This window comes from Cupressus sempervirens, chromosome 6 (assembly GCF_028749045.1).
Source record: "Cupressus sempervirens isolate cs-2001-9-10 chromosome 6, ASM2874904v1, whole genome shotgun sequence".
Classification (NCBI taxonomy): Eukaryota; Viridiplantae; Streptophyta; class Pinopsida; order Cupressales; family Cupressaceae; genus Cupressus; species Cupressus sempervirens.
The window spans coordinates 285,563,923-285,579,361 of record NC_143123.1 but is presented as its reverse complement, the minus strand read 5'-3'; the positions used below and the strand labels follow the sequence as shown (position 1 = coordinate 285,579,361).

Sequence of the window (15,439 nt, the reverse complement as noted above, 5' to 3'; positions counted from 1 at the left end):
TTCACCATTAGGCCTGCTCAACTGAAAAACATTAGATTGTTTGCAACTAACAATTACATAGGGACCACTCCATAAAGCATCAAATTTTGAATGTCTCCATTCCTTTTCTTTGTTTGCATCCCCTTTCAACACAAGATCACCTTCCCTGAAACTTTTGATCTTAGCCTTCTTGTCAAAACTCCTCTTCATCTATTGCTAATGTATTTCTAAGGTCTATAATTCTTGACCTCTTTTCTCTTTTATCTCCATCAAATCTGTCATTCTTATAGACATAGCATCATCTTCAATTAATTCTAACTAATGAGCCATCTCAAGAGCAGGAAACTCTAGTGAGATAGGAAGCCTAGCTTCCTTTCCATTTACTAACATGAAAGGAGAAATTCCTATGGCTCTCTTGGCCATTATTCTATCAGCCCAAAGGGTAGTCTTCAATTTCTAGTGCCAACACCTTTGGTTATCTTCAAAAGTTCTCTTGATGATTCTAATCAATTTTTTATTGGATGACTCAACTAAACCATTGTATTGAGGATAATAATTGGAAGATTTTCTCAAGTAAATTCCATGATTAGTTTCCCATGCACAAATTTGAGCTCCTACAAATGATCTAGCATCATATGATACTATGGTAGAGGGTGCACCAAATCTTGTGATAATTCTATCAAAAAATTCTATAACTGAAGCTTTCGTAGAGTCTTTTAAGGCTATTGCCTCAGTCCACCTTGTAAAATAATCTATAGCTACTAGAATCCATTTGTGACCAAACCTAGAAGGTAGGTTAAATAGTACCAATAAAATCTAATCCCCATTGGGTAAAAGGTTGATCAACTTGGATGGGGTGAAGTGGAAGGACTGCAAGTTTTTGTTTACTTGAGAAGAAAGTGCACTTTCTACACTTCCTTACATGCCCATTGCAATCATAGAATAAGAATGGCTAGTAGTAACTAGCTCTCATGATCTTCATTGTGGTGGTTCTTTCTAAAAAGTGGCCATTATCAAGACCATCATGTAGCTCTTTAACTATCCTCTTTGCTTGATTTGCATCAATACATCTTAGTAGGGCTCCATTGAAGTCTCTACTAAACACAAAACCATTGATTATAACATAAGGAATAAACTGCAATTTGAACTATCTTCCCTTAGCTTTAACCAATACTTGAGGATATCCATTCCTACCTAAGAAGGTCTTTATGTCATCTATCCAACTCCTTGGACTATCATTTTTTGCTTCCTGCTATTCTGCCAACACCAAGACAACTTCTTATCATATTTTTGTACAATCCTTTTACTCTTATCAGCTTGGTGATTTTAATATCCACATCATACTTCATTACCTTGGAGATCCAACCAACTCTTTTCTCACTAATGTCTTTGGTTAACAATAGATCCTTAACACTAGTATGAGGGATTAGCAAATGGATTTTGTTATGAGACAAAAGATGTCTGAATTTCTTCAAGGCTCTTATGACCAAAAGAGCCTACTTTTCCACATAGCTATACTTATTTTCATATTCTATTAGTCCTTCACTAAAGAATTTAATAAGCTACTCTTCATTTTTATCATTTAGTTGAGTCAAAACATCAAAAATATTCGACCCGCCTCCTAAGGTGTAAAGAATGAAATCCTTATCAAAATTTGGATTAATGAGATGGTTTCTTTGATCTCTTCAAAACTTTCTTTCCCTTCCTTGGTCCATGAGAAGGCCATATTATCTTCTAGCATAGCTATAAGAGGTTTCACCATGGTATCTAGGTTAGGAATAAATCTTCTCACAAAATTTATTCTACCAAGAAAACTTTGCAAACCTTTTTTGTGACTAGGAAGAGAAAGGGAAAGTATCACCTTTGTCCTCTCTAGATCAATAGTCAAACCCTCCTTAGATAAAATATGTCCTAATAATTTCCCTTGGTTAGTGGAAAAGACACACTTGCTTGGATTCAAAGATACTCCATACTCTCTACATCTTACAAACACTTGTCTGAGATGACCAAAATGCTTTGCTACATATTTGAATATACTCTGATATACTCTGATATCATCAAGGTAGACTAACACAAACCTCTCAATCATATTTTTGAAGGTCATCTCCATTGCTTTTTGAAATGTGCAACCTACATTTGTTAGTCCAAAAGGCTTTTTGCTATAGGCATAGGCACCCCATTTAGTAGTGAAAGCAATTTTATATCTATCAGTTTCCTTGACTAACACCTTATTATAATCTGAGAATCCATCCAAGATGCAGAATCTCTGTAAACTAGTAACCTTGGACAATATTTTCTCCATGGAAGGGAGAGGATGATGATCTTTAAGGGAGGCTTGGTTAATATCCCTAAAATCTACACACAATCTAATATCTCCATTCTTTTTCCTAACAAGGACAAGGTTTGCCACCCAAGAGGAATGCTTGATAGGAAAAATGATATTGGACTCAATTAATTTATACAACTCATTTCTCATTAGGGGATCAATCTTGGGGTTTACTAGCCTCTACTTTTTCCTAATAGGCTTGACATTATCCACCAGATCTATAGTATGTTGAAACAAACTAGGGTCAAACCCCTTTAAATTGTCATATGTCCAAGCAAATACATCTTTAAGTTCTTGACATAGATGAACAAAATTTTCCTGCTCGGCCTCAAAAGATACCTTCCCAATGCTTAATATCCTTCCATTAGCAAGTGTGATTGGCATATCGTCTCCTTTATTTGTAGCTAAATTCATGCCTCTTTCACTCACTTGATCGTTAGGATTGAAGACTTTCTCTATGGTAATAAGATCCTTAGGTAACTTGTTGGAGCTAAGGATGATGGTTTGATCACCATATTGGTCATGCAATCTTGACTTATTTATATCTAAGAAATCTACCTCATTCTAAGGGAAACTCACAATTTGTGCATCAAACTCAAAAACCTACCAATGGGTATCATTATCAGGGACAATGGGTATGACCACCAATTTAATCTTCTACTTCTTCTCATCTTTGAGGCTCCTTGGGAAATCATAATATGCACCCACTAACATAAGTCTATCAGTGTGTCTATTTCCTCTTCTAGGGATACTTTAAATATTAAATGCATTGAAATCCTCAAGAAAATCCCACACTCTATGCTTATAAGACTTGAGCAAACTATTCTTAGTAACATTTTGATTCCTCACTTGATTGATCACCATATCACTATCTCCATACATATTCAATGTTTAGATTCCTCTTTTTTGAGAAAGTAAGAAAGCTTGAATCAATGTCTCATATTTGACTACATTATTAGTACAACTAAATTGAAGCCTAAATGAGTAGTACCTCTCTAGTGCAAGAGAAACCAACATCACACCAGCCCCTAACACATTTTTATTTCTTGATCCATCAAAATACATACTCCATATCCCACTTGTATCTACTTTGGTTTTCATTAAATTAGGGACAAGAGCATCTCTTTCTAATATACAATAAGTTCCCAAGCTAGTCTCTAACATTTTTGATATAGAATCAATATAATAAGCATTATCCCACTCATCCAAGAGGAAATCAGGTGTATTGCTATGTCATTTTCATCTATCTCTAGGATGGTTCAATTCATATTGATGAGATTGGAACTGTAGGGCTCAATATGATGGAGGGCTAATGGTTCTAACCTAATTGAAGCTTTGGTTCCATATCTAGTTCTCAAAAACATATATGACCAATCATAAGATATATAACCACCTATTTGAGTAGTGAAGTCTCTTGAAAGAAAAGAAAAGTGTGGCTTGACCTCAATAATTTATATATCTTGAACTACAGTGTAACTTGGATATGCATGTAAGGTCATTTTAACATTCCTAAGGATTCCCATAGTCTTGATAGTACTACCATCTAAGTGAAATACCTCCTTAATAATAGGTTCATGTTTCATTTCTAAGATATTAGCAATAGACTTGGGCATTACTAAACTACTACCCCTTGAATCAATCATGCAGTAGTGGACTAGTTTATCTCCTATAATCAAAGAAACATAAAATTGAGGAGGTCTAAAATTTTTAATTATTTCTACCTCCTTTGATGGTTGTACCAAGCTCACAATATCCACCATACTAGATGGCTGATCTCTAAGTTCATGGCTTTCAAACTCCTATTGTAGTGACCTCCTTTCTAATGGTACAGTAGTTAGAGCATCCCACATAGAAATATTCACATTGGTCTTCCTTGTCTACTCTTCCACACTAAAAGGAGAATTACATGTTCTGGTAGGAACCTTGGAAGTAGAAGCTTGAGGTGGGATAGTTTATGGATTATTCATATCTTTGCTTTCACCCTATCTTTGCTACAAAGGGGCATTGGTAGGCTGATTCAAATTGTGTTGTTGGACAACTACTTGTATATGAGGCACTACACTTAATGTGAAAGTTTAATTAGGAGGTTGAGGAGCAACCTCTTCCACAACTCTTTTATTGCTCTTGGTATTGTAAGCATAGGAATCTTGGTTTACATTACCATGCTCTTCCACCAAGCAGTTCACAAAAGAACAATCATTCTACTAAAAAGTATCAACAAGTTGAATAGCATTGTGTTTCTAGGAAATCACTCACTCTAGTATAGCTAAAACCAAGTAAGATTTTTCCTTATGACACATGTAGTATCCATAGAAGTAGTCACAAGAAGGACAAAAATCTTGATCTTGGGCAAGGTTTTTCTGAGGGACTAAAGCCCTATATAGGTTGGTGTTTGAAGACTGGAGGTGTTTGATAGGTCTATTTTGATTATAGGGGACATGAATCTAGTTTGGAGGTCTATCATGAATGGCACCTTGACTCTAAGGTTTGAAGGGTTTATTATTTTGAGCTTGTTTCCTCTTCATGGTAACCAATTCATTTCCCATTTTTTGTAGTACACAATTTTCCTCCATCTTCTTTTCTTGGTCTTGCATCCTCATTTCTACATTTTGCATTAGTGTCTACATCATGGCCTCAATCCTATCAGCCCTGTCATAAGATGTGGAGGCTATTTGAACCACAACAAGATATTGACTTGTAGAGGAGACATGGATAGGGGCCATAGTAGGTTGATGATAAGGCATGTTGGGGAGGAAAGGCATTGGGGGCCTTGGAGCTAATTTTTCTCCCTATATTAAGATATTCTATGCTCTTATAGAAATCTCATAAGCATTTGGTAGAGAATTACCTCTCATAAATTGTAGGGTGGTAGCAATGTCACTATTGAAGGCTCTAAGATAATAACAAGAGAGGGCTTCACTGTAGTAGGTATCCTATCCCAGGTCTTCTCAAACCTATAATTGAAATCAGTCATACACTCATCGGGAGCCTTCTTGATAGTTTTTAGTTGTTCCAAAAGTGATAGGTGATCTTTTTTCCTCAAAATGTTTGCATAAGGCTACCCCTAACCCATACTAGTTACTAATGGAGTTGTGAGGCAAACCTCTATAGCATTGTAGTGTCTTTTCTTTTAGGGATGAGAATTCTAACTACCACATCATCCTTGGTGATGCCATGAATATTAAAAAAATTAGACACCTCCTAAATATTTTTAGTAGGAGACATAGAGGTTTTTCCAATAAACTTAGGTACACTTTTAAGAGCTAATATTGGTATATCATGCCTTTGGGCTAATAGGAGGGGATTCCCACCATTGAAAGTGGTGAAAGAATGAGCTCTAGCCATGTAAACAAGTGATTTATTTAATATGAGAAGATTGTATCCTAGGCTGAAACCTAACAAGAGGAAGAGTGGAGATAGATCTTGTAGGGGTATGTCACTACTATATTCCTAATTGGTGATAAGGATATCCTAGCCTTTCTTCTTGAACTTGAAAAAAAAAGCTCTTGATATTAAAAGTTACCTCTAAAGGATGTTCTTGTGTGTTTCTTGGGCATGAATCACAACAACTTTGGTCTAGGAACTAGATTTTTCTTGAAAGTAGAGTCACCAAGTACCTTTGAACAATGAGCTTTTGAAGGCTTAATACTGAAGGTAGTACTATCTCCTCGGCATGAACATGGAATCTTTCTTCGACACTAGAAAAATTTAAATGTTTTAATTTGATGTCCACCAGGCATGCCAAAAACTATTATCACAAAAGATTACACCTTTTTCCAAAGTCTCATCTAAGGCCAACCTCATGAAACATGGAAACAACCTCCAAGCTATGGGATTTGAACTATGAGGTTGAGTCTCTAGAGAAGGTCAACTTCCTCTACTATTAAGATGCACCTAAACTATTCTTGAAGAGGAAAGGGAGAAGGGATACATGAAAGAAACTATCTAATCTATTCTAATGAGGTGATGCACTAAAGAGGGTGTTCAAATCAGTCTCTACCCATACATGCACAATACTATTATTATGATAGTCCAAAGATATACAGATTCAAAATTGCTTTAATCTATAGACTGCATAAAGATCAAACAACCACGTGAGTGACATGAGGAAAAATGCTTCACTTCTTATCATTCACAGGCTAAAGAGATATAGAAAATGTAGATTATAGATATTCCTAGTATGTTAAAGAGAGGTAGGAAAGCTTTCATAGTATGATAATGGTTGAAAGAGATAAGGCAGACAATCATATAATTTAAAAGAAAAGAGGGAATTTTTATAGTAGCATGCCAAGGAAATACTAGGGAAACTAGAGAAGATTTGACACTAAGAAAGAGTACAATATTATCCTTTATAGTACCAACATAACTTGGATAACTTCCCTCATAAGATAAAAATCAACCACTACAATCAAATCTTCAAAGAATAATCGCTGTAAAATTGAAAAGATCTAATTATGGCATAAACCCATAAATGAGAGAATCACTTCTTCACTAAAAAAATCTCTAAGAGGTCAAGTGTGATGGTCATTTAATCTTTGACTGAATGAATGGATCAACCAATGTTTATGGAGTATTTCTTTGCGTTTATCAAGCCTAGGGATCAATAAAAGTGGTTACAAGAGATTGGAAAGATCGAAATCATCATTCAAGGAACTGCTTTTGCTTCCACCAACTTCCAAATTGATCATGATCTTTGGTCAATTGAGGTTTAACCATCAAGTCCTACTATGTGGACCAAAAATTTCTTACCATTATACCACTTTTTCAATGGTTTGATCATTATGCCTTGTGTTTGACTATTCGCAATCGCAGCCTCACCACCACCTTTCCTTAATAACTATTATGGCTTGAAAAATTGTGACCCATTGATCATCACTGCCTCACAACCTACTCTTATCATTATTTACTAAGCTCCATGACCTTGCAAAGGTTGAGTTTTTACCACATCCACACCATCACCACTTTAAACAAAGGTTTCCTCCCTAACCCTTGCAACCAAGAAAAACAAGGGGAACCGCTTGATCACAACTCAAAACTTAGCCAATTCTTGACTCATGGTGATCTTGCACTATTTGTAGATCTAGATGATCTAATAGTGCAAGTTATGTCTTTGAAGCAATAAAGATCTACCTTTTCCACATCTTTGTAGCTTAAACTACAACATGTTAACATAACCATGCAATCAAGTGAAAACAAAGTAGTCACACCTTCGCCACCTTGACCCTAGTTGACACTCAACAAACCATGATTGTACAAATTACATAGTCATGATTTAAAACATTCCAAGGTATTATATAAGATATAGTCAATGCTTAATTCAAATCCCTACGTGACTATTGGTTGATTTACCATTTAAATTTGATTCTTTGGTAGGAAGGCATTTTGGCTAACAAAAACCTAATAATGTGATTTGAAAACAATGTTAGTTAGGCAAGATGAAAAAGCCTTTTAAAAGTAAGACTCATACTTCAAATAGGCAAGATGACAAAGTCTAGTTTTAAAAGTAAGACTCATACTTCAAAAGAAATTTTGTAATTGGTTCATACTGATTTATGTGGAACAATTGATTTGCAAAGCTACAAAGGTGACAAGTACATTATCCTATTTGTTGATAATTACTCAATAATGATGATAGTTAAGGTTTTTAAAAGAAAAATATGATGCTTTTCAAATGTTTAAGTGGCATCTAGAAAGAGTTGAAAAGGAAACTGGTAAAATATTGAGAGTTTACATCAAATGAGTTTGAAAACTCCTGTAATAATAGAGTTATCAAGAGATAAAATTTTGCACCAAGGACCCCTCCAAAAAATGGGAATGGTGAAAGGAGGAATAGATCTGTAATAGATTATGCTAGAACACTAATGATGGAGAAGAATGTTTCTTTCAAATATTGGAGAGAAATTTCCAGTACAATTATCTATAACTTGAACTGAGTACAACTCAAGAAAGGTAAAAATTCCACACTTTTTGAATTATGGTATGGATACTTACCCAATGTCAAATATTTTAAGGTATTTGGAAGAAAGTGTTACATTCTTAAGGATAATAGAAATGGTAAACTTGATGCTAAAAGTGAAGAATGTATATTCCTAGGCTATTCCACAAGAAGCAAAGCTTATAAGTGTGTAAATACTAACACTAACAAAGTTGTGGAAAGTGAAAACATAAAGTTTGATGAATATATAGATGTGCATGAAGATTAACCAAAGAAGGAACCCAAAAATTATAGAACCTTTATGTACTACTATGAAGACATGTCTATTAATGATGATAATTCTTCAAATCAAGTTGCTAATCAACAAGAATCAGTGATTGTTGAGTCACATGCAATGGATGTCGAGTTGCATTTAGGAGCTGAGTTGTAGTTAGGATTTGAGTTGCAATTAGAAGCTGAGGTACATTCTAATATTGAGATCAATTTACATGAAAAGGAATGTTGAGTTACCTGATAGAGAAGTGCACAGTGAATCTAAAATTGAAAGGCCCATTGTAGAAAGAAAAGTTGAGCCAAGGTTATCAAAGTATGTCAAAAGACATCATCCTAATGAACAAATTATTGGAGATAAAGAAGATAGATCAATGACAAGGAATAGGTTGAGAAATGACACATGTTTTTGAATAGGGTAAAAATAGGATTTGTCCTCAACTCAAATTTCCAATAGGAATGTTCCAAATTAATTTAGCACAAGAAAGTGATCAATGCACAAATGGATCATGTAATGGAGAATAAGGAGAAAGGAGGTCATATGGTCTTCCTTTTTGAGAAGTATGTGCTTAAATTTTAAAATAGATAAAAGAAAAATACTAACCTTGAAGTGGGATAATTTTGGAAAATGTTGATTTCTAGTGTCTATGTATAGTTTTAGGGATTTTTGTAAGCTATTCTAGATTGGAAATGTTGAGACAAAGAAAACCAAGAAAAATTTTGTTCTTTTGAAGGGAGGTCGACCTTGATCCTAATTGCAGGGCACAATCTTACCCCTGGGCACAATTGTACCCCAAAAATTTTGCCTTGACCTACACTACAACAAAAATTTTGTTTACAAATCCCACAAGATTGACGAAAAGGGTATCCAAATTTTCTCTTCAATTCATTGTTCTACACTTCTATCTACAAGAAAAATAGCTTTTTTTGTTTGGATGGGGGTTTTTCTTGGTCAAACCCTAGTTTGGAATCAACCTTGAAATGTAATTGAAAATACAATATGTATAAACAAAGTAAATGGAACTATTCACTTTTCTATATTGATATTCTTGTGGAGGATTTGAATCCTTGAATCCAAAATTATGGATGCTCCAAATGAATGTAGAAATATATGTAGGATGTCTCAAATCAATGGCATTAGATCTTCAACACCAATCTTGAATGTATCTTTTCATAGAAAAAGGCTTGAATTAATGTGGATGGAGAAATCTTTGACAAGAGGGCTCCATATTTATTGAATCCTTCAATAGTTAACAATGGACCTCCTTGATGAATTAGATGCTTGAACACTTGAATTCTAGTAGATATTCAGTTCATAGAATAATGGAGCTAGAAAGGTAATATTTTTTCTAATATCACCATGCATCTTAGAGAAAAATGAGATGAGGAGGCTTCCTTATATAGAGATCTAGGGCACAAACTCCTAAAGAAGGCCGACATGGGAGCATTAAATCCCATTTAAAGTTAATCCCTAAAAATTGTCCTAGATTAAATGTAATTTAAGAATCTACCATTTTGAAACCTAAAATAGTCAACTTGAAAGCAAGAAAATGAAATTTTTTGAAGCCCAATATCCTAAAACTCTCAAAGATTAAAAATTGGACCTAGGGTTAGGGATGAGGTCGACCCAACCCTAGGTTAGGGTTGAGGTCATCCTTGACCTAGGTTATGATCAAGGTTGACATTGACCTAAAAGGTCATCCTTGAACCAAAAAGTCAAATTCATTAGTTTCATGGAGAAAGTTGTTAGAAATAGGTTGGAAATGGAGAGAGAGAGAGAGGAAAAATAGGGGGGAAATGGCTAGATCCATTCAAGGCACTTGACATGGCCCTAAAACACTTACTTAGAGTGCTAAACACTCTTAAAATAAAAGTGCTTCCATTTTAATATGATACATTTTGTTAAGCATGCATGAGCCTAGGTTAGTGAAGGATGTATTAGAAAATGAAGACTAGAGTATAGCCATGAAAGAAAAGATTAAGAAGATTGAAAAGAAAAAAACATGGACTCTACTACCTAGACCATAGAACATGAATGTTATTAGAACCAAATGGGTGTACTAAAAATAACTAGATGAGAATGGTGAAGTTACAAGGAATAAGGTAAGATTAGCTTGCAAAGGATATGCACAAGAAGACAGAATTGACTATGGAGAGACATTTTCCCCAGTTGCAAGATTCGAAGGAGTAATAACTCTTCTTTCTTACTTTGAATACAAAATATTTAAATTTAATCAAATGGATGTTAAGTCAACATTTTTAAATGGTATGCTAGAAGAGGAGGTTTACATAGAACAAGCTTAGGGATTTGTTGATCCAAACAACAAAAACATAGTGTGTAGATTACATAAATATTTACATGGTTTGAAGAAAGCTCCTAGAGAATGGTATGAAAAGCTTCACAACTATCTTGTGAATATTAGTTTTGAGAAGAATGATGACAAAAACAATCTATACTTGAAGATAGAAGGAGGTAAAGGAATTTTACTAGCTGAAATATTTGTTGATGATATCATATTTAGAGGACAAAATGCATTGTGCAAGACATTTGCAAATGAAATGAAGAAAGAGTTTGAGATGTCTATGTTTGGAGAGACAAAGTTCTTTGTTGGATTGCAAGTATATCAAATGAAATATGGTATTTACATCACTCAGTCCAAGTATGTGAAGGAAATATTGAATTTTTTTGGTATGGAAGGTTCAAAACATGTTAGTACTCCTATGGTGATAGGACACAAACTATCAAAAAATGATGATTTTGTTGAAGTAAATAAAATATTATACAGGTTTATGATTGAAAAATTGCAATATGTAATTCATAGAAGACCTAAAATTGCATTAGCTATTAGGATTGTTGCAAGGTTTCTTGCAAATCCTAAGGAAAATCATTTAATGATTTTTAAAAGGATCATAAGATACCTAAAAGGAATAGAAGACTATAGTCTATACTATAAGAGAAATGATGATTTGAAATGAGAGCCTATATAGATGTTGATTGGACTAGAAACATTGATGATAAAAAAAGTACAAGTGGTGTAGCATTTTTCTTAGGAAAAATATTGGTCACCTGGACCAACAAGAAAAAAATTGTATATCACAATCTATTGTTAAAGTTGAATATGTGGCTACTATAGTGAATTGCACGAATATGGTATGGACCAAACAATTACTCAAAGGAATGAAGGAAAAAATTATTGAACTTGTGGTACTCTACTATGACAATACAAGTCCTACAAATATATCTAAGAACCCTATGATGCATACAAAGACAAAACACATTGCAATCAAGTATCAATACTTGAGAGATTTAGCTCAAGACAAAGAAGTGAGAATCACTAGTACAAAAACAATAATATGTGACTAAAAAAACCACTAAAATTTTTATATATGTGACTAAACTTAGTCACGTGACTAATAGTAGTTAATATCCAGTCATTTATAACACTACTAAATTTACTACTAAGCAATTTTAGTCATGTATTTGATCACTCATTTTGATCATTGATTAAGTGGTATATTTAATAGTATATATAGTGGTATATTTAATAGTATATTTAGTAGTTGATTTATTAGTATATTTAATCATATGATTAGTCACGTATTTAGTAGTATATTTAATCACATATTGAGTTGAATATTTGATAGTTGATTTAGTCACAATTTACTAGTATCTTTAGTGGCATATTTAATCGTATATTTGGTCATATATTTAGTATATTTCGTCATATGTTTAGTGGTATATTTAGTAGCATATCTAGAAGTATAGTTGATCAAATATTTAGTAGCATATTTAATAGTGTATTCAGTCATAATAGGGCATGATGGAATTGAACCACCATCCATCTGCTTGTAAAGAAGGTGCTCTTCCATTGAGCTAGCACCCTTTAAAGAATGATCATACAATGTTAACTTTCTAAATTCTCTTGGTTCTTATCTTTTGAGTTGATCCCAATCATTTCTTTAGTGATTTATCCCTAGTTTCTATATATAATTAGTGTATCTTTATCTTAAATTTTTCTTAGATAGAAGTATAATTGATTAGTGTACATAGAAATGGCTAAATTTCCTCTATCTACATGATGTATATTTCTGCTTAAGTTCTATGTCATATAGTTAAATATCAATTAGCGTATTAATTAAACATCACTATTGTCAAAAATTGTTTAGATATCTAATCATAATTCACAATGAGTCTTAATCAACTCTTGATTATAACATTGTTCATTTTTTCTCTAAAGTTCAACCTTTAGACCTTATTAGACCCACCAACGATGACTCCATCTTTGTTGAAACTTCCACATTCCTTTAACACAAACTCATTAACCATTTCTTATTCAAACACCCCATTCTTTGATCATATTGAAGATTTACAGTCACATACTATAGATGAAAAAATCAAATGGTACAATATAAGAACTTGCCCATACACATCACATCACATTGCTTGATCTTACACAACCTCCTTAGTCATCTTACACTATGTCATCAAACTCTTGTATAATTACATTTACTCCCTTTTAGGTCCTTGGAACATTTATTCCTAAATAGACCTTGTTAGAACTATAGCTCTCAATCTTTAATCTAAAATCTATATAAATTTTTGCGTTTAGAGGTTTCCTTAGCCCCTTGCTGAAGCTTGAAGATATTGTATTCTACAAGGAATATATTTTTATGGCATCTAAATTCATTTATATTATATGTATCTCACATAGATATTCATACTTATGTGCTCTTAATGCTAACAAATCTCAACAATCCATGAAATACCTGGATATTATTTCTGGATGTCATTGTGTGAGAATTTTTGCATCGACATTTCAAATAAACTTCTTTAATCTGTCATGAGGATAAAAGAGAGCACAAGGAGAATGAAAAAATTAATAACTAGACTTTATATGCCCTATATTGGCTTATAGATATATATTTCACAAGTTTGGTGTCTAGATGTGCCCAAACACCCCCAAAAAAATTACCCTACAAGCATACCCAAATTCCCATGCCTAGACTAGTAATTTAGTTCTAGTTTTTTATTGGTGACTTCCATGGTGTTCTTCTAAATATAATTCTTTTATAATATTTGTGCTCCCAGCACATAGTTTGTGTGCTTTGAAAATATTGTATCAATATTATAAATTAAAAAAAGTGAACCACATAACTACATAAGAAAATATCATAACTCATGCTAAAAACAATTTCCTAACATATTCAAGACTTAACATCTATTTCTTTTGTAAACTGATGGGTTTCAAGTGCCCATTAAAACCTATTTTACTTAATCGAAAACAATTTCCTAACATATTGAGAAATAGACTTTGAAATCATATTTATACCATATTGCATTCAACCAAGTAGGCTTACCTTCTCAATATTTTCCATCATAACACCCTTCACTTCAAAAACCCAGGCCTTCACTTTTGCGGGCTTGTGGATCTCTTCTAGAAGATCCACACAATATTGCATATGTTCCTTAAATTTTGAACTACAAAATTTGATACAATGTTATCCATAATTGATGACATTGTTGAAAGGGAAAACTCACCTTTAATACTTCTATTATATATGCATTAATATCTATAAAATGCACACTTCAAAAACACAATAAGAAGTTAAAATTTTAGTAAGAACCATGAAAAGGGAAATGTACTTTAGTATTATGTGTAAACTCTTGTTTCCCTAGAAATCGCAAATTATCAAATAAGATTTGTATTTGCAAAATAATTACACAAATAAAATGAAAATTCTCCATCAAAATATTTGTGTCTGTCAATCAAAGAACACAACAAATTTCCTCACATTCAAAGCAAGCAATCAAAATAGGTTTCTCTGAATAAATGAACTACCTCATCAATTGTCAATGTATGTTCCTTGATGGATGAGCATGATGGATCCTCAAATGAAATGAAAGTATGTAAGACAAGAACTTCCAAAGGTTTTTCTAACCACATAAAATATGAAGCAAGGCTAGTCTTTCATATTGCTAAAATTCCTTCATATTTGTAATCACAATGAAGGCAGGATAACCACAATAATATGAGAATTTGTGAACTTTGACACCATTATTCAAAAATTATGATGGGGTTGTAGGTGGTTGTTTTGATTCTAAATATATTACCAAAAAATACAAAATCCAGTGATACAAAAAGTAATTATATAACTTAGTCTTGTTGCTTACAAGAGATCAGGATGGGTATTTTGCACATGCTAAAATGTTATTAATATATTAGAGGTTAGAAATTTTTATTTTTCAAAAAGGAAAAGGACAAATTTTTGAAAAAAATAACAAAGAAGCGGATAAACACATTTCCAAAAAGCAGCAAAAAAAATAATCACATTTTCAAATGAAGGTACAAAGTAGCAATGGCAATTACTGCATACAAAATTCAAAAAGAAAAAACCTACTAAAACCATGACAAGTCACTTAACTTAAGGTTTTTCACAAATTTTTTCATGTTGCAACAATATCAATGATGACTAATGGGAACATTTTACAAGCAAAGTATTGCAGAATAACAACAATAGGAAATTGATGAACCAGAACCAATCTCTCTACAGATGTTGCTTCAATCTTGTTGTCATGCTTTTAATAAGGGATCAATTTTTCTTTTGTTATTTTCAAACAAGGAAATCGTGAAGGTTTAAAAATTTGTTCTTGCACATGCTTTCTTGATTCTGTTAGTCAAAATGTTAAAAAAATCATTGTTTTGATACAATGTGTATTTAAAAAGTGTTAAGTTTTGGGTTTTAAAATGGTCAAATTTTCATTCAATTCTTGATGCTTTGTAATTTCAAAGGCTCCAGTTTGTTCCCATATCCATCTAGCACTTTGAATTTCCAAAATTAGAGCTTCCATCCAAAAGTTGTGAGTTTCATGGTTTTGATTATTTAAAATTCAAAAAGTTAAAAACTTTTTAAAATATAAATTTTTAGAG

The 15,439-nt window shown here is 32.9% G+C and overlaps 1 pseudogene; it reads left to right on the top strand.

Annotated features, from left to right (window-relative positions):
* Positions 1 to 15,439, top strand: part of LOC149552330 (uncharacterized) — a 47,524-nt pseudogene that overhangs the window by 29,850 nt on the left and 2,235 nt on the right.